Raw genomic sequence first — 22,900 nt, 5'->3', positions numbered from 1 at the left:
TCAGGAGGAGGTTCCAGTTCAGAATGTACCAGTTAGACCAGTTAAGGTCCCGGAAGGATTCGTAGCCACTCCAGTACTTCAGGACGCTCTAGTCCATTTGGTAAGTCTTATGGAGGGCGTGGCCCAGAATGGAATATTTTCAGTGGCACCAGCCATCTCACAGGCTGGGGGAGGATCATAAACTCCCACTACTCCCGCTCCAAAGCAGATGGATCCCCAAAATCAGGCTCCAACAGCCCCGCCAGTTGGGATAGTTCAGCCGGTTATTGCGGTACAGACCGGTGATAGGCCCGCCATGTCTTTTGAGGCCTTATTGAGACTGGATAAGTTCACTAAGCTCTTTCCAGTTCACTTCAGTGGTACACCTTCTGAGGACCCACAAGATTATCTTGAACGCTGCCATGAGGTGTTACGGAACATGGGTATAGTTGAGACCAATGGAGTTGATTTTGTTGTATTCCAGATGATGGGTTCTGCCAAGAGGTGATGGAGAGATTATACATTGACCCGACTAGTCGGATCACCTGCACTTACCTGGGAGCAGTTCTCTTAGCTATTTTTGGAGAAGTTCCTCCCTATCACACTGAGAGAGGAATTCTGCAAGCAATTTAAGCATTTACAGCATGGTAGTATGATTGTTACTCAGTATGAGTCCCATTTTGTGGATTTGGCCTGTTATGCTCTCCTTTTACTTCCTGCGGAGGGAGAGAGAGTGAGGAGGTTTATTGAGGGACTCATTCACCCTATCAGACTTCAGATGGCCAAGGAAATCGGAAGTGAGATTTCTTTTCAAGCGGCTACTAATGTCGCCAGAAGGATCGAGATGGTTCTTGCACAAGAGAGAGTGCAGAGGTCTGATAAGAGGCCTCGTCAGTTCGGTGGTTTCAGTGGTGCCTCGTCTGGAGGTAGGGGTAATTTTGGTAGGGGTCATCCTCCCAAACCGTTTCATTCAGCACTTCATGCATCTCCCGGTGCTTCAGGGAGTCATGGTCCTATTATGCCTTACTCTGGGCAGCCAGTATTCAGTGCACATTCAACTCCTATCAGTGCACCACCACTCTAGAGTTACTACAGTGGTTATCCAGCATATTCGGGTCAGCTTCAGCTTCAGCAGCCACGGCATTAGGATGGGTGTTATGTGTGTGGGAACATTGGTCACATTAGGAGGTATTGCCCTAGATTGGCGAGTAATAGATCTCGGCAGGATTCTCGCGCCATCATACCGGCATCGGTTGCTTCACCACCTGCTCAGCCAGCTAGAGGTAGGGGTCAGACAGCTAGAGGTGGAGGTCAGGCCATTAGAGGTGGAGGTCGGGCCATTAGAGGTGGAGGTCGGGCCATTAGAGGTGGAGGTCAGACCAGTAAAGGTGGAGGCCAACCAGTTAGAGGCCGTCCCAGAGATGCAGTTTAGAGTGGTGGGGCCCATCCCCGATTTTATGCTTTTCCAGTTTGGCCTGAGATCGAGTCATCTGATGTTGTGATCACAGGTATTATTCCAGTTTGCCATAAAGATGCTTCAGTTCTATTTGATCCAGGATCTACTTATTCCTATGTGTCCTCCTATTTTGCTTCATATTTGGTTGTGCCTTGTGATTCTCTGAGTGCTTCTGTGTGTGTATATACACCGGTGGGAGAATCTGTTGTAGTAGATCATGTCTATCATTCATGTGTGGTTACTATTGGTAATCTTGAGACTAGTGTGGATCTTCTACTTCTTGATATGGTAGATTTTGATGTCATCTTGGGTATGGATTGGTTATCTTCTTATCATGCTATATTGGACTGTCATGCTAAGACAGCGACCCTAGCTATGCCGGGGTTACCTCGATTAGAGTGGAAAGGAACTCCTGGCCATTCTGCCAGCAGGGTTATTTCTTATATGAAAGCTCGGCGTATGGTAGAGAAAGGGTGTCTAGCCTATTTGGCTTATATTCGTGATCCCAGTGCGGATGTCCCTTCTATGGACTCAGTACCAGTTGTTCGTGAATTTTCAAAAGTATTTCCCACCCGACAGAGATATTGACTTCCATATTGATTTGGCTCCGGGCACTCAACCCATTTCTATTCCACCGTATCGTATGGCCCCGCCAGAGTTGAAAGAATTGAAATAGCAGTTACAAGACTTGCTTGATTAGGGATTCATTAGACCCAGTGTCTCGCCCTAGGGTGCACCAGTATTATTTGTAAAGAAGAAAGATGGCTCGATGCGGATGTGTATAGACTATCGACAGTTGAACAAGGCCACTATCAAAAACAAATATTCGCTGCCAAGAATTAATGACTTATTTGATCAGCTTCAGGGTAACAAGGTATTTTTGAAGATTGATTTGAGATCTGGTTACCATCAGTTGAAGATTAGGGCATATGATGTCCCTAAGACGGCTTTTCGGGCTCGGTATGGGCATTACGAGTTCCTAGTGATGTCATTTGGGTTGACAAATGCTCCAGCAGCATTTATGAATTTGATGAATCGGGTGTTCAGGCCTTATTTGGATTCTTTTGTGGTTGTATTCATTGATGATATCTTGATTTACTCTAACAGTCGAGAGGAGCATGAGCAGCATCTTCGAAGTGTGCTTCACACCTTGAAAAATAATCAGTTATATGTCAAATTTTCAAAATATGAGTTTTGGTTAGACTCAGTTGCCTTTTTGGGACATGTTGTATCGGCAGAAGACATAAATATGGATCTTAAGAAGATTGAGGCTATTCAGAATTAGCCTAGACCTACTTCGGTTATAGAGATCCGGAGTTTTCTGGGTTTGGCAGGTTATTATCGTCGGTTCGTGGAAGGGTTTTCATCTATAGCAAGCACATTGACCAGACTAACCCAGAAGGGTGTCCCATTCAGATGGTCAAACGAATGTAAGTTGAGCTTTCAGAAGCTCAAGACTGCTTTGACTACGGCGCCAGTGTTGGTATTACCCACAGGTTCAGGATCGTATATAGTATATTGTGACGCATCTCACATTGGGCTTGGTGCAGTATTAATGCAAGATGGCAAGGTAATTGCATATGCGTCGCGGCAGTTGAAAGTTCACGAGAAGAATTATCATGTTCATGACTTAGAATTGGCAGCCATTGTTCATGCGCTGAAGATTTGGAGGCATTACCTCTACGGTGTCTCGTGTAAGGTATTTACTGATCACCGTAGCCTCAAGTATCTGTTCAAACAAAAGGATCTTAATTTGAGGCAGAGAAGATGGATGGAGTTGTTAAAAGACTATGATATCACCATTTTGTATCACCCCGAAAAGGCCAATGTGGTGGCCGATGCCTTGAGTAGAAAGGCTGTGAGTATAGAAAGTCTTGCGTATATTCCTGTTGGTGAGAGGCCATTAGCTGCAGATGGTCAGACTTTGGCTAATCAGTTCGTGAGGTTAGATGTTTCAGAATCCAGTCGGGTTCTAGCTTGCACAGTTGCTCGGTCTTCTTTATATGAGCGCATCAGAGAGAGGCAGTATGATGATCTTCACTTACTTGTCCTTAAGGACACGGTGTGGCACGGTGATGCCAAACAGGTTGCTGTGGGGGGAAGATGGGGTTCTGCGAATGCAGGGTCGTATTTGTGTGCCTAATGTGGATGGGCTTCGTGAATTAATTCTTGAAGAAGCCCAGAGTTCCAGGTATTTTATTTATCCAGGTACCGCCAAAATATATCAAGATTTGCGGCAACATTATTGATAGAGGAGAATGAAAAAAGATATAGTTGCACATGTAGCTCGGTGTCTGAATTGTCAGCAAGTTAAGTACGAGCATCAGAGACCTGGTGGTTTGCTTCAGAAATTAGAAATTCCTGAGTGGAAGTGGGAGCATATCACTATGGATTTTGTTGTTGGGCTCCCACGGACTCAGAGAAAATTTGACGCAGTTTGGGTCATGTTGGACAAGTTGACCAAGTCAGCACATTTCATTCAAGTAGCAGTTACCTATTCTTCAGAGAGATTAGCTGAAATTTACATTCGTGAGATTATCCGCCTTCACGGTGTGCTCGTGTCTATTATTTCAGATCGAGGTATGCAGTTTACCTTACATTTCTGGAGGGCTGTACAGCGTGAGTTAGGCACGCGGGTGGAGTTGAGTACATCATTTCATCCACAAACAAACGGACAGTCATAGCGCACTATTCAAATATTAGAAGATATGCTCCACGCTTGTGTTATAGACTTTGGAGGTTCTTGGGATCATTTCTTTCCACTTGCGGAGTTTGCTTATAATAATAGCTACCAGTCGAGCATTCAGATGGATCCATATGAGGCATTATACGGAAGGCGATACCGATCGCCAGTTGGTTGGTTTGAATCGGGAGAGGCTCGGTTGTTGGATACCGATTTGGTACAGGATGCCTTGGATAAGGTCAAGATTATTCATGATTGACTTCGCATAGCTCAGTCTAGGCAAAAGAGTTATGTCAATCATAAAGTTCGTGATATTGCATTCATGGTTGAAGAAAGAATATTGCTCCGGTTTTCACCTATGAAAGGTGTAATGAGGTTTGGGAAGAAGAGCAAGTTGAGCCCTAGGTATATCGGACCCTTTGAAATTCTTGAAAGGGTGGGTGAAGTAGCCTACAGGCTTGCATTACCACCTAGTTTATCAGCGGTTCATCCGGTGTGTTACACCCTATATTTTCGTACATAAAACTACGTCGTGAGCAAACTAATGTAGGACCCAAAAAAAAGAGATCATCTTTGAAAATATATAAAGCAAGTTAATCATTTTACCTTGGAAGTTACAAACATTGAAGATCATGAACAACAAGTACAAAGAGGGTTGGAAGGTTTAGAAGCTAAAGGAATTGAAGAAAATAATGTTTCGTCGAAAGCCGACAAGTTAGGAATGTTATAGCATGTACTTTTGGGGTAAGACCAGGGTGTTTAACATGATAAGGAGGTTATGTTATGAGTTATGTTTTTCGTATGATAGTCGTGTGTTATATTTTGAAGTCAAGCGAGTGGTGGAACAAAAGTCGATGAAAGTCATCACAAGTTACGTTCATACGTTTTACTGAAACTTTGGGTCAAATGTAACTGCGATTTTCTCCCAATATACTTAGAGTTATGGGGTGTTACACCTATCAAATTAAATATCTATGAGTCTATTTTCCAACGCATTAAACCGTTTATCAATACGATATCGGAGTAGAGAGATATGGGCATTTTTGCAAGACTGCGCAGACTTTCACCTACTTGCTTAAACGAGAATCCAAAACTGGGCCAATTCGGGTCGTCCAAAATTGGGCCAATTCAGGTCGTTCAAAGAGGCCTTTTTTAAAGTCCTATCCCCTTCATATATTAGGAAGATAATAGGATAAAATAACCAGACTTAATCTCTGCAAAAATCCTCCCAAAAATTCCCCACAAACCCCAATCGATTTTCTCTCCCTTTAAAGTTCTAATTGGAGGTAAAGCCTAGAGTTTGAAGAACCAAGATAGGAGTTGAGTTATCCCACAAATAAGGTAAGTTTACTGCTCTCTTTCATCCATTCTTTACAGTTGTAGATGCATGGTAAGTTGTTCTATATTTGTAAGAACTCACGGGACGGTGATCGGAAGCCGTGAGTTTGAGTTATTCACTTGTAGCAGACTGTTTTATGGATTGTTTTGTGGACTGTTTGGTGTTGCTGTTGGGCTGCGTGATTTACTCTTATTTTGTGGAGTTTTGGAGGATGAAGGGTGTGGATAAACACCACATAAAATTCAGGATGTTGGACTGGTCATTTGTCGTAACATTTTCGGGTTGTTGACACTACTACGGTGGTCGTTTTGTGTATGAAAAGATTGGGGGTGTGTTGGGCTGTTTTGTAGATTGAGGTGTATTGGGTTGTTTTGTAGTATTGTGTGGTATACATAAGGTTGGAAAATAATTTATATATGTTGTTATTGTTGTTTTTAGTGTTGTTGGTGTTATCTTGAATTTGGAGGAAGTAAGGATTATAGGGGAAATGCTGTCTGTTTTAATACAAAATAAGCATGTCGTTCGTTGGCGATAGTTATACGTTTCGTAACTTAATGATAGTATTATTATCGTTGTTGTAGATTAAGGTGAGAAGAGGCGAGTTCAACTTGGTGATTGGAAAGATTGTGATAAGGTATGTTAAGGCTAAACCTTTCCTTTATTTTGGCATGATCCCGTAACTGTATATGTTTGACAACGAGACATAAATGGAAGTTCGCATTCATGAATTTATATACATTATCCTAGTCTCATAAGTTACAGTATTCTCCCTTATCGGGACTCTATATTCAATTTAGTATTGTCTTCTTCCAGTCAAGAGAGCATAGGGCCGATATATATACAGTATTACAGTATTTTCACCACCATCGAGCTATAATCGGTGGGCAGGCCCTTATTGGGCAACCTCTGATCAGATGGTAAGTTATATACCGAGCCTACTGTGGCCGAGCGCCTATGAGCGAGCCCAGGATGGTCGAGATACATAGCCTAGTATGGCCGAGCGCCTATGAGCGAGCCGACTACGGCGGAGCAGTTACATTTACCGAGCCTTATAGGGCCGGACATTTATCTTACTTAATATATTGAATGAGTTGAGTCAGTATCAACAGGTAAGTATATCTCCATATCATCTTTGACTCCCAGTTACTTCCAGTTATTATATTATCAGTTCAGTTTTAGTTTTTAGTTATGTTATTGCCTTACATACTCGGTACATTATTTCGTACTGACGCCCCTTTTCTGGGGACGCTGCATTTCATGCATGCAGGATCAGATAGACAGACGGGTAGAACTCCTCAGTAGGTGTTTCCAGAGTTCAGTCTGATTGGTAAGCTCCACATCCTTCGGAGTTATCGGGTCTAGGTTTTCGTGTACATCTTCTGTATGTATGTATATATATATAATGGGTAGGTCGGGGCCCTGTTCCGATCATAATATATCTATCAGTAGAGGCTTGTAGACATATCCTGTTGGTTAGTACAGTATGTTGGGTTTGTAGGCCTGATATGTATATTTTGGTGGTTTGTCAGCTGTAGTAGTTATGACGGCCTTGTCGGCCTAGCTTTATATTGATGTTTAGTTAGTACTAGTTTCCATTCAGTTTTATATTTTGCTTCGCAAATTATCTTGCAAGGTGGCCCCATGGCCAAATTATGACATTATATGTTCAGAGTCCCTTAGTCGCAATTTGGTACGCCAGGTTAGGTGAAGCACTGGGTGCTGGTCTCGCTCCTAGGTTCGGGGCGTGACACGGTGTTCCATGTGTCTATGCTCTAGAAATATCATGGTGATCCGTCCCATATGTTACATTTCAGCTCAGTCCAATTGGACAAAGATTTGACTTACGAGGAGGAGCCGGTGGCTTTTCTAGCCTGGCAGGTCCGACAGTTGAGGTCTAAGAGTTATCCTTCAGTTTGGGTGCACTGCAGAGGTCAACCGGTAGAGGCATCTACCTGGGAGTCCGAGTCGGACATGCGGAGTAAATATCCACACTTTTTCTCCAGCTCAGGTACTTTTTCTAACTCCGTTCGAGGACGAACGTTTGTTTTAGAGGTGGATAATGTGATGACCTAAAATGTTATCTTTAAATTTATTAAGTAATTCTGTGTTCTAAGACCTCAAAAAGCACCATTTATCATTCCTTGACTTGCTTGCGCAATCCGTATAATTTTTCGAAAAGTTTTTATGTGAAAAAGGGATTAAAATGTGAAATAGAGACTTAAAACTCAACTTAGTTGAGTTTGGTCAACATTTTGAGCAAACGGACCCGGATTAGTGTTTTGACAGTTCCGATAGCTTCGTATCGTGATTTGGGACTAGGGCGTATGCCCGGAATTCAATTTGGAGGTCCCTACCTCAAGTTATGACCATTTAACGGAACTAGCAATTTAAAGGCTAAAGATTTCAAGTTTGACCACGGGGTTGACTTTTTGATATCGGGGCCGGAATCCGATTCTGGAAATTTAAACAACTCTGTTATGTCATTTATGACTTGTGTGCCAAATTTGAAGTCATTCCGGATTCATTTAATGTATTTTGGTATGAGGTTTGCAAATTAAAAAGTTTAAAACTCAAAGTTCGAATCGGGATGTGAATTGTAATTTTAGCGTTGTTTGACGTGATTTTAGACCCCGAGTCAGTCCGTATAATATTATGAGACTTGTTGGTATATTCGGACGGGGTCCCGAGTACCCCGAGTGTGATTCGAATTGAAATCGAAATAAGAATTGGACTTAAGCAAAATCTGAAATTTTAGGTTCTGGTATAATCGCACCTGCGGATTTTTGACCGCAGGTGCGAGCTCGCAGAAGCGAGCCTTCCATCGCAGATGCGAGACTGGGTTGGCCTGGGGTCTTCGCAGGTGCGATCTTTTTGTGCAGAAGCGGATGTCGCAGGTGCGACAGGAGTGTCCGCAGATGCGGAACTTCACCTGGCAGCCCAGCATCGCAAATGCGAGTCCGCAAATGCAAAACTTTTGTTTGCAGATGCGAAAATGACTGGGCAGAACCCATAAATTCGGAAGTTGCCATTTTTACTCATTTTCGAGTTTTATGTCACGGATTTGGGCGATTTCATGGTGGATTTTTACGACTTTGAATTGGGTAAGTGTTCTTTAACCAAAAGTGATTATATTTCACAAATCCATATCTATATTCATCATTTATTTCGGATTTAGATGGAAGAAATTGAAATTTTTGTAAAACTTTCCCAAAAACGAAAAATAAAGATTTGAAGGTCCATTTGATATCGGAATTGGACAAATTTTGTATGGTTGAACTCGTATCAGAACGGGTGTTCGGATTTCGCGAGTTTTTTCGGGATTTGAGATGTGGGTCCCACTATCAAATATTTTGATGAATTTCAAATTTTTATCCGAAAAATATGTAAATTCATATGCAATTAATTCCTATGATTAGTATTGAATATATTGAATTGTTTGCGAATAGATTTAAAGCTTTCAGAGGCAAATTTAAAAGTAAAAGTTGTGGTTGAATAATTGATTGAAATTTGCAAAGCGAGGTAAGTGTCGGGGTTAACCTTGACTTGAGGGAATAGAACCCTTAAATTATTTGTTATGTGAATTGCATGTGAACGACGTATAGGCGAGGTGACGAGTGTCTATACGTCGTCAAATTAATTGTTTGTCTGCTTACTTGAAAAATCATAAATTATTTTTAATCATAAATTAATTATTATAATAATTGTTTTTCTCTTATTCTTTGTCAAATATTAATTCTCGAATTTTTGCATTAATTGTTACATGCTACTTGAACTTTGTGTTTTAATTGTTATTTGATATTTAGCATATTAAATATTAAACTGCCTATTTTCTCCCTGATTTCTATAATAATTTGCTATTTGTCATTGTTTGTTTCATAATTAAATCATAATTGGTGTATACTTACTGTCTTATAATTTTATATTAATTGTTGCATTTATTGGAGAAATTTCTTCTATAAGAATTGATTAAAATGGATATATTGGAGGATCGGGTTGCACGCCGCAACATACTTATTAAAAGTTAATATTGGAGGATCGGGTTGCACGCCGTAACAGACTTAGTAAAAGTTAATATTGAAGGATTGGGTTGCACTCCGCAACAAACTTATTAAAAGTCAATATTGGGGAATCAGATTGCACGCCGCAACAGACTTATTGAAAAGTCAATATTGGAGGATCGGATTGCACGCCGTAACAGACTTATTGAAAAGTCTATATATATACTTGATTGAAATAAATATATGACAGACTTGATTAAAAGGAAAATATTGGGAGAACGGGTTGCACGCTGCAACATAATTGAATGTGAATATATTGTGAGAGTGGGTTGCACGCTGCAACGGAATTGAATGTGAATATATTGTGAGAGCGGGTTGTACGCTGCAACAAAATTGATTGAAATAATAATGGATTATGACTGCTGGGTTGGCTTCAATTATTATAAATGAGTTACTGATTTATTTTCTATTATTTGTTGTTGTTATTAATATTGCGTACAGGTTAATGTAAGTGAACCGCCTTAGCCTCGTCACTACTTTGTCGAGGTTAGGCTCAGCACTTACCAGTACATGGGGTCGGTTGTACTGATACTACATTCTGCACTTCTTGTGGAGATTTTGGAGTTGGTCCAGTGGCGTACCATAGACTTGCTCGGATTTCAGCTACCAGAGGAGACTTGAGGTATAACTGCATGGCGTCCGCAGTTCTGAAGTCCCCGTCTATTGTACTTTAGCTGTGTATTTATTTCCAGACAACTTTATTTTATTCAGACCTTTATTTGTATTTATTGTAGAAACTCGTGCACTTGTGACACCAATTCTCGGATGGTATTTAGACACCGTTGTTTTTATGGATTATTTTAAGATTGCTTCCGCATTTGCTTCCTTGTTATTAATAAATTTAAAATTATTTTAAAAATAGATAATATTATTCTAACGTTGGCTTGCCTAGCAAGTGAAATGTTAGGCGCCATCACAGTCCGAAGGTGGAAATTTCGGGTCGTGACATCACCCAACTACTTAAATTAATTGAAGGATATGTAATTTATATATAATTTATATTTAATATGTGTATAATCGTGTATTGTTAGTATATCATCTGTGTATATCAGCTATAAAAAGTAAACAATAAATCTAGCAAGATATTTACGTAAATATTTCATAGAATTTTGGTTACTTGATTTTATCCATGACATGACTTCTATTATAATAATTTAAAAAACTCTCTACTAAAATTCAAAAATATCTCATCCTTTTATTTTTAAAATTACATTATATCTTAAAAAATAATCCCATTTCGAAATAATTTATTTAAAAAATAAATAAAAAATCACATCATACCAATTTTATTTTTTAAAATATATATTTTGTTATACTTGAAGATCGTTATAGAAACTATCAGTTAGAAAGCCAATATTCCTCTTGTTGAAATTCGAGAAAAAATATCTTTCATATAATATAATTATTCAAAATTAATATTCTTCAACAAAAGAAATATTATACCCTTGCAATGTTGGCTGCAGCTAAATGAAGAGATTTCAGCTTATACCCTTCAATTTCTAGAAGGTGCTAAATAGAAATTAATGATAGCAATTGTATAACCAAAGTTTTGTTATTTGTTTGATATCCATTTATACAAATTGACTCTTCAAACAAACATTCTTCAAAAAGAAAAGAAAAATAACTTTTTTTTTGAATATTGACTGATTTTTGTGATGTTTCTTTCTCTAGCATGTAGGTTTACTTTATTATATATGTAAGTAAATTTTTACTTGACTTTTAAATTCTTTTTTATTATCTGGATAAATATAGACGTGTACCCTATATATTTCATTTATTTTAAAAGAAATTTACTTTATTCAAATCTAGCTACAATATTTTAAAGAGCTTTAATTATATGGTTTTAGATGTGAAAGAGTTTTATAGTTATATGGAGTAGTTTTATTATTATTATTTGTTGCCAGAGGCGAAGTATTTTATTTAAATAATTAGAAAAGATAACAAAAGTTCCTAACATAATTGCATATGATCATTAACCGAATTAAGTATGATACCAAAAGATAAATTTATTTTTTATTTTAATTCAAATTTAAAAACTTTATCTATAAATTAAAAAGTATCCTTTAATTTAAATTCAGTTATATATATATATATATATATATATATATATATATATATATATATATATATACCGAATTAAGTATGATACCAAAAAATAAATTTATTTTTTATTTCAATTCAAATTTAAAAACTTAATCTATAAATTAAAAAGTATCCTTTAATTTAAATTCAGTTATATATATATATATATATATATATATATATATATATATATATATATATATATATATATATGACTAACATAGCCAAATATAGAATAAAGTTACCATATATTATTAGCATTTATTAGTTTCCCACCTGGCTTAACCACAATGCCAATCATATATGGTAACTTTATTCCTTTAATATACATAGAGATATTTGGAAAATCCTATTCTGGATTTTGTTTTAGTCTTGCTATTTATTAGGCGTGAAAAATGTGAAAATGACACAAGGTAGTCATTTTTAAGTATGTTTTTAAAATATATTTATAGTTAATAATGTATTTAAAGATTAGTCAATTTATTCAAATTTTAGGACATCGTATCCTAAAATTTAAAAATTGTGTCAAAAATTTGAATCTTAAGTCCTAAATTTTTAATTAGCAGTTCAAAAATTCAGGACGTTTAGTCCTAAATTTCTAAGTAGCATTTCAAAAATTTAGGACACTTAGGATGTGTTTGGTATAAAGGAAAGTTTTTTTCAATTTTCTCATGTTTGATTGACTTAAATATTTTGGAATATTTCCTCATGAATTCATTTTCGTCGAATTGGAGGAAAATATTTTCCCAGAAAAAATATTTTTTCAACTTTCATCATCCCCACCAACCCTCACCTTCCCACCCTTATCCCACCCCCCAAACCACCCCGACTCACCCCCACCCCCACCACCCCCACCCCCACCCTCACCCACTTGCACCCCCGCCATCCCTACCTCACCCCCCAATCCCACCACACCACCCACCCTAAATAGAAATATTATTTAGCATACTTTCTTTTCATGTTATTGATAGAGTAATTTCTTTTTTATCTCGACAAAATGAGTATATTTTTTTCATGATATAGAAAATGTATTTTTGTTTATTTAAAGAAAATGAGTACTTTTTTTCATGATTTAGAAAAAGTATTTTATTTCATTTTAACAAAATGAGTACTTTCGTTTTATATTATAGAAAGAGTACTTTTATTTTGTTTCAACAGGAAAAATAATATTTTCTTTTTAGTTATGGAGTTCAAATTTCAACATTGTTCTTGTGTGAAAAAGTAAAGCAGCACACTAATTCATTCAGATTTGTGTGAATTTTTAAAAGATAATTAATTTTTTGAAGAAAATAGAGTCACGAAAATGTTGGGTATTTGGAGGGGGAGCACATGAAATATGGGAATTTGGGAGAGGGGGTAAGGAGAATAGCATAGAAAATTATTTTTCTAGAATACTAGCTCTATCGAGACACTAGAAAATATTTTTCGGAAAAAGTTTTTACTCATCAACCAAACATGAAAAAATAATTGATAAAATCACTCATTTTCTAAGAAAATATTTTCCCTCACACTAATCACAATCGTAGTCCTGAATTTTAAATTAGCAGCTCAAAAATTTAGAATACAAAAAGTCTAGAATATTTAGTCATAAAATTTGGACAAATTGACTAATCATTAAATTTATTGTAAATTATAAATATATTTTAAATAATAGATTTAAAGTGGCTATTGATGCGCTTCCGCAAATGCAAATGCTTACAACCCTTACCCAAAACCCTAGCTATTGCCTCTTCCTCTTCTTATATAAAGCGTCTTGTTATTATCCCTTTCAAAAGAAGAGGCGCCGGTTCAGTGGAAACCCCATTTCTTCATTTTCGTTTTTCAAAATTTCTTTATATTCTTGTTTTTTTTCTTTCAAATTTTTCTAGATCTCAACTTTGTTTAAAGGACGGTAATTATATGGCTTTTATGTTTATTGAGAGGGAAAATGATGGTTATTTATTGTCATCTGATTTGCATCTCATATTTGGATGCAAAATTAGTGATTGACACCATTATATCTGATTCTCTCTCAATAATAATGTTAAAATTCCTATGGATATAATTTTTAGCTTTTGTTTCAGTTTAGCTAAGTTCAAAATTATTTTAAGTTAAGATATGCAAAAAGGTGTGATGATGCTTATCCATCTATTCTGTAGAATTCTATGATGAATTCAAAAACATGCACTACCATCTGATCTTTTTGAATATCACATTTTTTTTTACTTTTTTTAAAGATTTATGTGTTTTTTTTGTCTTCAGAAAAAAAACAGAAGATTAGGTAAGTTCTTAATTGGTTTTTGTTCGGCTGAGATGCTTCTGCAAAATCCTCTTTTTGTAGTTTTTTTTTTTTTTTTTTAGTTCAAAAACTTACACATTAAAATGAATTAGTGCCCTTGGTATCTAATTTCCAGGCCTTATATTGTCACTGGATATTTCGTTTTTGAGGGAAAAAATTAAACTAAAGAACAGGTCTTGCGACATAGTTAGCTTTAATAGCAATAAGCTTTCTGTTACTTAAATCCTGCTCATATGTTATTAAGATTACTCTATTGTATGACACCTTTTTATATTTAGGGTGTGTTTGGTTAGAGAAATATTTTTTCGGAAAATATTTTTAAATTTTTTATATTTAATTAGTTTAAATATTTAAAAAAATATTTTTCTACTCAATTCATTTTTCTCCATTCGGACGAAAATGTTCTTTTTCAATCTTTCTCATCCCATCTAACCTTCACCAACCTCCCCACACTCTTACCCCATCCTCACCCTCGCCCCAGCCCCCCGCCCCACTCAAAAATGGAAAGAGTATGTGGGAACAGAGCTCATATATAGTAATATATAGTAATAGGATAATATCCACAACAATGCATTGAAAAGTATTAATTTTTTTTATAGTTAACTGATAGATATTATACTAAAAACACATTAATTTATCTGCTGCTCTGATACATACATCGAGTTCGGCTATGTATTTTTTGCATAATTTTTAATTTAAAATAAGAAGTTATAAATTCAAATTCTAAGGACTTTGTTATTATTGGTCGGTTGATAATGTAAATATGTAAAAGGAATGAACTTATATATTTATTTTTAGTAAGAGCGTATTTATTAATCCTCCATTTTATTTTAAATGGCGTGATTTTTTTACTAATTGATCCCATTAATAAATTTACCTTTCTAAATTTGAATTATATTTTATCATTATTGACAATATTTTCAAATATATAATGACATGTCTAAAACGAGTTCAAATAAAAAGATTAATATATAAAAAATTACCTCATTTCAACACTAAAATCTGGTTCCTTTTTTCAAAATATACAAGCTACGCATATTTCACATTTTTTTAAATATTATTTGTAAATTTTGTCCACTTTCTACGACTCTTTGTAGAATGTCATAAATTTTCTGCGTCCATTTTATAAGTTGTATATAACCCTTCTTGGTTAACTTTCTAGTTTGTGTAATTCTTATTATTCTTTTGTACAATCTATTACTGTAATACCTTATGTTGTAAGTCTAGAATAACTTTACATGTCCTAAGAATAACACACATATTTGATATATATACAATATATTCCGTATAATTTCACATAGTATGGTCTTAGAAGGATAATATATATGTCCTATATATCGTGTGTGTACTATTCTTTTCTTTTCAATTTAAGAAATAATATTTTCTTTTTAGTTATGGATCGTAAATTTTAGTGTTATTTTTGCATAAAAAAGTAAAGCTGAACATTAGTTCTTTGGATTTGTATGAATTTTTAGAAGAATAATTATTTTTCTGAAGAAAGTAGAGTTCCTTTATACCAAAACACACACTTAGTAATCACACAATTTGTTCGTGCAATAAATATCAATGAATTTAAAATAATTATTATAAATTCAATCTGGATATAAGAGATAATATTTTGATTTAAACATATAAGAAAATAGTTTATATAGTCATTAGTAGGTGGACATAAGACTTGTGATTTTAAAAAAAAAAATAGTATTTGAGATTAAGTTGAAAAATAGTATTTGAAATTTGAAATTATTTTTGGATATGCATTTTACAAATATTTTGTGCAACTTACAAATCTTCAAATACGTTTTTGAAAAAAAGATTCTGAAAAAAAATAATAATTTATGAACAAACGGATTCTTTCCAAAGTAGAATATTCTTATTAGAATTTTAGCCTAATAAATTTATCTTATCAGTTTTATTTTTTAAAGATAAATGAAAATTTAAGGAGACTTGTAGTTTTATGCGGGGGAGAGTTGTGTGAATATGATTCGTACTTTAATTATATCTATACTAGTCTTAGTATACGCGCGTCGCGTGTGTATCTATCTCGATGATATTTTTTTGTTTTTTAAATTTACATAAATATTAAGAGCAAAAACACATAGCCCTTGAAGATATAAATATTTTTTGCTTTTTGTTTTTTTGGAAAATTATTTTCAAGTTCATTCTTTTTAATTCTTTTTTTTTTTTCAAGTTCATTCTAGAAAACACAAACATGGTCATGTAGTTGACGTAAGATGGGTTTTTTCTTTCTTCCAAGCAAATTATGCAAGTTTTTCTATATGAATTGCTTCCGACAAATTAGAAAAGAATAAATTACTATTATAAAAGCAGAATACAACAGCTACTTTTAAAGTCTTAAATATTAAAGATATAATAAAATAATAATTTTATTTAATGTGAAATTAGTTTTTAAAGGTGAAAAGATTATCAATTTTTTGTATTAGAGTTTCTCGCTTTTATAATTATAATATAATATGATCGATAAATATATAATAATAAATAGTATAAGTACTTGAAAGAAAATAATAAATGTATCGGTAAAGAAAAATCGGGCTAGGAAATGACTCGTAATCGATCTGTCCGTTGGACCCTGAACCCACCAAACTTGTATATTTCATGTAGTGATATTGATCTAAAATAGCATAACATATAGAGGGGTTCAGGATCCAACGGCCCTTGGCATTTCCTAGCCCGATCTAAAATAGCATAACAAGTTTGGTGGACATGGCGAGGCTTCAGATTTTTGAGGACATACTATAACCCTAATGCTAGACCTCCACACTTTCCTATCAAGAGTCATGTCCTCGGAAATCTGAAGCATTGCCATGTCCTGCCTGATCACCACTTCCCAATATTTCTTGGGCCACCCTCTACATCTTCTTATACTTTTTGAACTATACCACTCACATCTCCTTACTGGGGCATTTGGATTTCTCCTCCGCACGTGCCCGAACCATCTGAGCCTAGCTTTCCGCATCTTGTCATCCATCGTGGCCACGCCCACCTTCTCTCGAATATTTTCATTTCTAATCTTATCCATCCTAGTGTGCCCGCACATCCATCTCAACATCATCATTTCTGCTACTTTCAATCTCTAGATATGCAAGTTCTTAACCGAGCAACACTCTGCTTTATACAACATGGCTGGTCTACCCACCGCTTATAGAACTTACCTTTGAGCCTCAGTGACACCTTCTTGTCAAATAGGACTCAAGAGGCTAACCTCCACTTCATCCACCCCACCCCTATACGGTGCGCAACATCTTCGTCGATCTCCCCATCTCCCTGTATAACCGACCCAAGGTACTTGAAACTGCTTCTCTTGGGGATGACCTGTGATTCAAGCATCACGTCCACGCCCACTTCCCTCGACTCGGCGCTGAACTTGCACTCTAGGTATTCTGTCTTAGTTCTGCTAAACTTGAAGCCTTTAGACTCAAGGGCCTGTCTTCAAACCTCTAGCCTCTCATTAACGCTGCCTCGCGTCTCATCAATCAGAACTATGTCGTCAGCGAATAACATACACCATGGCACCTCCCCTTGAATATGGTGCGTCAGTGCGTCCATCACCAGGGCAAATAAAAATGGGCTAAGCGCAGATACTTGGTGCAGTCCCATAACAATCGAAAAATGCTCGGAGTTGCCTCCCACCGTCCTATCCCGGGTCTTAGCTCCCTCATACATGTCTTTAATCGCCCTAATGTAAGCAACCGGCACGCCTTTCGCCTCGAGACATCTCCAAAGAACCTCCCTAGGTACCTTGTCATACGCTTTCTCCAGGTCAATAAAAACCATGTGCAGATCCTTCTTCCTATCCCTGTAATGTTCTACCAACCTCCTAATAAGGTGGATAGCCTCCGTAGTTGAACGACCCGGCATGAACCCGAACTGGTTATCAGATACAGGCACAGTTCTCTTCACCCTCTTTTCCACCACCCTCTCCCAAACTTTCATGGTATGACTTAGTAACTTGATACCCCTATAGTTGTTACAATTCTGGATATCGCCTTTGTTCTTATACAACGGTACCATCGTGCTCCACCTCCACTCATCCTGCATCCTCTTCGTCCTGAGAATAATATTGAACAGCCTAGTCAGCCACTCCAAACCTGCTTTGCCCACACTCCTCCAAAATTCAACTGGAATTTCGTCTGGTCCAGTCGCTCTATCCCTACTCATCATACGCATAGCCCCCACGACCTCATTAACCCTAATGCGTCTACAATACCCAAAGTTTCGATGACTCACGGAATGTCCCAAAACACCTAGCACTATATCCCTGTCTCCATCTTCATTCATAAGTCTATGAAAGTAAGTCTGCCATCTCCTCTTAATTTGTGCCTCTCCCGTCAATACTCTGCCGTCCTCATCTCTGATGCACCTCACTTGGTTCAGATCCCAAACCTTCCTCTCTCTTGCCTTGGCCAATCAGAAGAGCTTTTTATCCCTCACTTTGTCCGCCAGTTCCTTGTACAAATGAGGAAACGCAACATTCTTAGCATCTGTGACTGCCAACTTCGCCTCCCTCCTAGCTACCTTATACCTCTCTAAGTTTGTTCCTCCTCTCCTCCCCGTATGTGCTCCCTACTAACCTCAGGTACGCCGCCTTCTTCTCTTCTACTTTGCCTTGGACCACTTCACTCCACCACCAGTCGCTTTTGTGCCTGTCAGTGTATTCCTTTCGAGACCCCTAACACCTCTTTTGCCACCTCCCTAATACAGTCTGCCGTCGTCGCCCACATAGCACTCACTGCCTTGGACAGATGAGAAGAAATAATCGATAACCTCCTCTCCAATTCCTGAGCTTTATCCTTAGGCCAAACTCCTCACCTAATCCTCAGTCAAAGCTCCCTACCTGATCCTCGGTCGTCCCCGTGCCGATCTCTTCTTTCTCTATAATTATTTTTTAAAGTTACTTGTTGTAAGGTGGAGTGTGAATACCTTTTGAAATATTCACGCTAAAAGAGTACTATTTTATAATATTAGAATTCCTAAACCTAAAAGGGAGTTCCATGTGCACGAGACTTTATTTGTAGTTTTCTACTTTCTTTTAGTTAACTTTTATTTTACTAAAATTATTAATAAGTAATTGGTTATAATTCTATACAAAGAATAATGACTCCTAAATCTAAAAAGAGTTCAAGTGGACGAAACTTTCCTACTTCAATTTTTTTGGGTTGTTACTTTTATTTTACAAATATATTGTCTTACCTAGTTTAAACAATGGAGAATTCAATACAAAAAATTTAGTAAGATTTTGAATTCCTAAATATAAAGAAAATAATTAAATAATTATTCCTTATATTAGAAAAAATAATAAAATGACTATTGTGTCTAGCATAAAATATATTTTTAAAGGGTAAAAAAGGCTAACGACATTTCGCTAAGGGCTTTCGTGCTTTTAATATAATATAGATAACTAGTCTTAGTGTTCGCGCTTTGCGTGTGTACCAAACTCAATAAAAACATTTATTTAAAATTAATCTTTGATATATAAAATAAAAATATAAGTTCTTGAAAATAATGAATGTTGGTCGTATATAACTAATAAAAAATGAAACTGCTCCACAGAAATACTCAATCACCAGTCAAATAATTCAACTTAAAAGGCATTTTAAAGAATAAATAAAGTTAGAACGGGAAGTGTGTATTTAGTTTGGAAGTATCATTTTTCAAGTGAGATTGGTATTTAAATAATACTAATTAGCTGGCTCATTAATATTAAGGGAGTCGACAAGAGTGAGTTATTCTAGTGGTGAGCACCCTCCACTTCCAACTAAGAGATTATGAGTTCGAGTCACCCAAGAGCAAGGTGAGGAGTTCTTGGAGGGAGGGAGCCGATGGTCTATCGGAAACAGCCTCTCTACCCCAGGGTAGGGGTAAAATCTGCGTACAAATTACCCTCCCCAGGCCCCACTAGTGGGATTATAATGGGTTGTTGTTGTTGTTGTTGTTGTTGTTGTTGTTGTTGTTGTTGTAATTAGCTAGCCCATACCAAATTTTAAGTATTTAATTTTAATTATATTTTTATTCGATAATAATTTTGTTTTTCAAATAGTGAAAAGTCGATTAGGTGAAAAATCATCCACGGAAAAAAGAAATGATAATTCTTTATAAATCTCAAAAATTTAAGAATCACTTTATACCATAAATAAAGTCTACAATTAAAATGCCCTTTAAAAGACATAATTATAGTCTCGGATTCTTTTTATATTTTTTGGTATCGTTTTATCCTTGTGCTTTCATCCAATTATAGGTTGCGGAATCTAGGTCTTAGAAGTTTTTGGAACCTTTGAAGCTACACAAGAAAGCATATTGAGGTAATTTATTATTTTCTTATGTTTAGCGATCATGTGTCTAATAATTATTTACTTATTATTTGAATAATGTGAAATAATTATAACTCTTTAATTAATTTAATTCATGCGTAGTGAAGAAAAACTAAATATTCAATTCAATCTGCTATTTATCAAGATTTAATAATCTGAGTCGATATTCTTACGAAAAGTTTTTTAAATGGAAAATTAGTAAATTAAATATGTTTTTTAGTTGGCTAATTTTTTTTTCTTTCATAAAGTTGGATAAAAGCTGACAGTTGCGCTGTTGAATCTTCATAAACTGGTGTGAGAAAAAAAAAGGAGTAAATATTAAGCGAACACTGAAACTGAAAGTACTAAATTACTTTTCAAGTAGTAAAGAGCATTTGAAGAAGTCCAAGTCTAATGCCCTCCATATTTATTATTTCTCCTCTTGTAACACACTTTCTTTCCTGTATGCATATAGGCAAATTTTCTATCTCATTTAAGTTGTGATTTTTTTTTATTGTTTTGTTAATTAACTCTTGAAAATTCATTGTTTTTTCATGACTTTTAACCATTATTGGATTAAATTAATGTATAATATTCTCAAGTAATTTTCTCTACACTCTTTGATAAATTTTGTGACACTAATCGTACCTCAAAGAAATAATTAATGTTATCAAATCAAAATTAAAAAAAATATACATAATAATAGTAATTTAATATGAAATGTCAGCTAGCTACAACCAAAGATATTGAAAATCGGTGAAAAGATGCTCAACATTTAGTGCCACAAAAATCACAAAAAAATATTTTTAAGGATTTAACGTTATCGCTATAAATTGTTGAGCTCGAATTTTCTAAAGGAAGTCGCTCTAAGTGTCACGACCCCAATTTTCTTCCGTAAATAGATAAATAGATAGATAGAGAGAGAGATTGATAAATATAAATATATACATGTAATTAATTTATGGGAGAAAATTCATATTACGAAGGAAATTATTCGTAGAAAGACTATCTTAGTGTTTCGTGTAGAAAGGTCACCAACGAAACCCTTCATATGGTAAGAGACGGACAAAGTTTTCTTATATATCCATGTGAGATTACGGTGTTGAAACTACCAGGAAAAATATATATTTCATATAGTTACAATTTTAGAAATTTCGAAGGCCTATATTGTAGGCAAAATACTCGACTTTCACGTTAGCTTTATTTTACACTATCTAAATGAGGTAAGGATTTGTATAATTGAAATCTTCTAGTGAAATCCAACTTCGACTTTTAAAGTCCTAAATATAAGGATTTTATATATTATTCAAATAAGGAAAGATTTAATAATCAAAATTTTAGTTAAGTTTGAAATCTTAAATATTAGAAAATTAATTTAATTACAATTTTGTCCTAAGTAAACTCTACTTTTCAAGGGTAAAAAAGGCGAACGACATTTCGATAGCGCCTTCGTGCTTTTAATATAATATAGATAGATAAGTAGATAGATATAGATATAGATATAGATATAAATATAGATATAGATATAGATTAAATACATGAATGTATATATGCATTTGCTTTTTTCTTTTCACTTAACAGTGCAATATGTTATAAAAGGAAAAGAAAATCGGAAGAGAGGAACGGAACGACAAATAAATCATTTTGTGTGCAGCTCTATATAGATAGATAAAAGAATCATTTTGTGTGCAGCTCATTAAGTCAAATCGACAAATAAATCATTTTTTTAACCCATCTAAACTTATTAGGTGCACGGAACGAATTACTAAAAAATCGATTGATTTTATTATCTCTACTTTTGACATTGTAACAAACATATATATAAAATAATAAAAATTATAATAATATGTGTATGATGGTCCAAACTCCAAAGTGAAGACAGCCATAGAATTCACCGACTAATCTAACATGCAATTGATCGGAAGAAAGGAACTAAAGAAGAAGAAATGAAGATAAGCAGGTGAAGAAGACGAGTTTGTAATACTCGTTGTGGGTATTTATAGACCCAACTTCTAATCACCTTTAACAAACCAATACTTATTATGAGTGCAATCTTGTCTATACATATGAGTCCCTCAACTTATTATGAGTCCAATCTAGTCTATACAATAATACTCCCCTTCAAGCCGGAGGGTGAAATACATTGAACACTCTGAGTTTGGACAAGAGAAAGTGATACTAAGCTGATCCGCGGCCCTTGCTCATCAGGCCAACCAATTGCAAGTTGGTGGAAATGTACCGTGGGGTCAATTGTCCATTCTTGATCTTCTCTCGAACAAAATGGTAATCTATCTCAATATGCTTAGTTCTTTCATGGAAGATGGGATTGACAGCTATATGTAGGGCAGCCTTACTATCACAATGCAAAGGAATTGGCTGCTGAACATGAACTTGAAGTTCCTTTAGCAACCCCAAAAACTATGTGATCTCTGTAGCTGCTGCTGCTAGACTCCTGTACTCAACTTCTGTTGAACTTTGACTAACAGTTTGTTGCTTCTTGGTTTTCTAGGAAAGCAAGGAATCACCTAATTTAATGATGTAGCATGTGACTGACCTCCTGGTATTTGTATAAGAGGCCTAGTCTGAGTCACAATATGCATACAGACTGTTTTCATGACCCACCACATCATCATGCCACGTAGATGTCATTTGGCATATATTAATGCCACGTTGAAGCTTACATATGAAATAGACTAGCACATGTAGGAAGGTTTTAGAGA

General features: G+C 35.6%; 1 non-coding gene and 1 pseudogene across 1 annotated transcript; both read left to right on the top strand.

Moving 5' to 3' along the window:
* Nucleotides 1–13,520: 13,520 nt before the first annotated feature.
* Nucleotides 13,521–13,604, top strand: LOC142168584 (small nucleolar RNA U31b; annotated as a pseudogene).
* Nucleotides 13,605–13,699: 95 nt separating this feature from the next.
* LOC142168563 (small nucleolar RNA Z195/SNORD33/SNORD32 family) lies at nucleotides 13,700–13,780 on the top strand. The gene has a single exon (XR_012698414.1). It is a non-coding gene; the product is annotated as a small nucleolar RNA Z195/SNORD33/SNORD32 family (small nucleolar RNA).
* The last annotated feature ends 9,120 nt before the right edge of the window (nucleotides 13,781–22,900 follow it).

This window comes from Nicotiana tabacum, chromosome 13, assembly GCF_000715075.1.
Source record: "Nicotiana tabacum cultivar K326 chromosome 13, ASM71507v2, whole genome shotgun sequence".
Taxonomy (NCBI): Eukaryota; Viridiplantae; Streptophyta; class Magnoliopsida; order Solanales; family Solanaceae; genus Nicotiana; species Nicotiana tabacum.
This window is presented reverse-complemented; position numbering and strand designations above follow the sequence as displayed.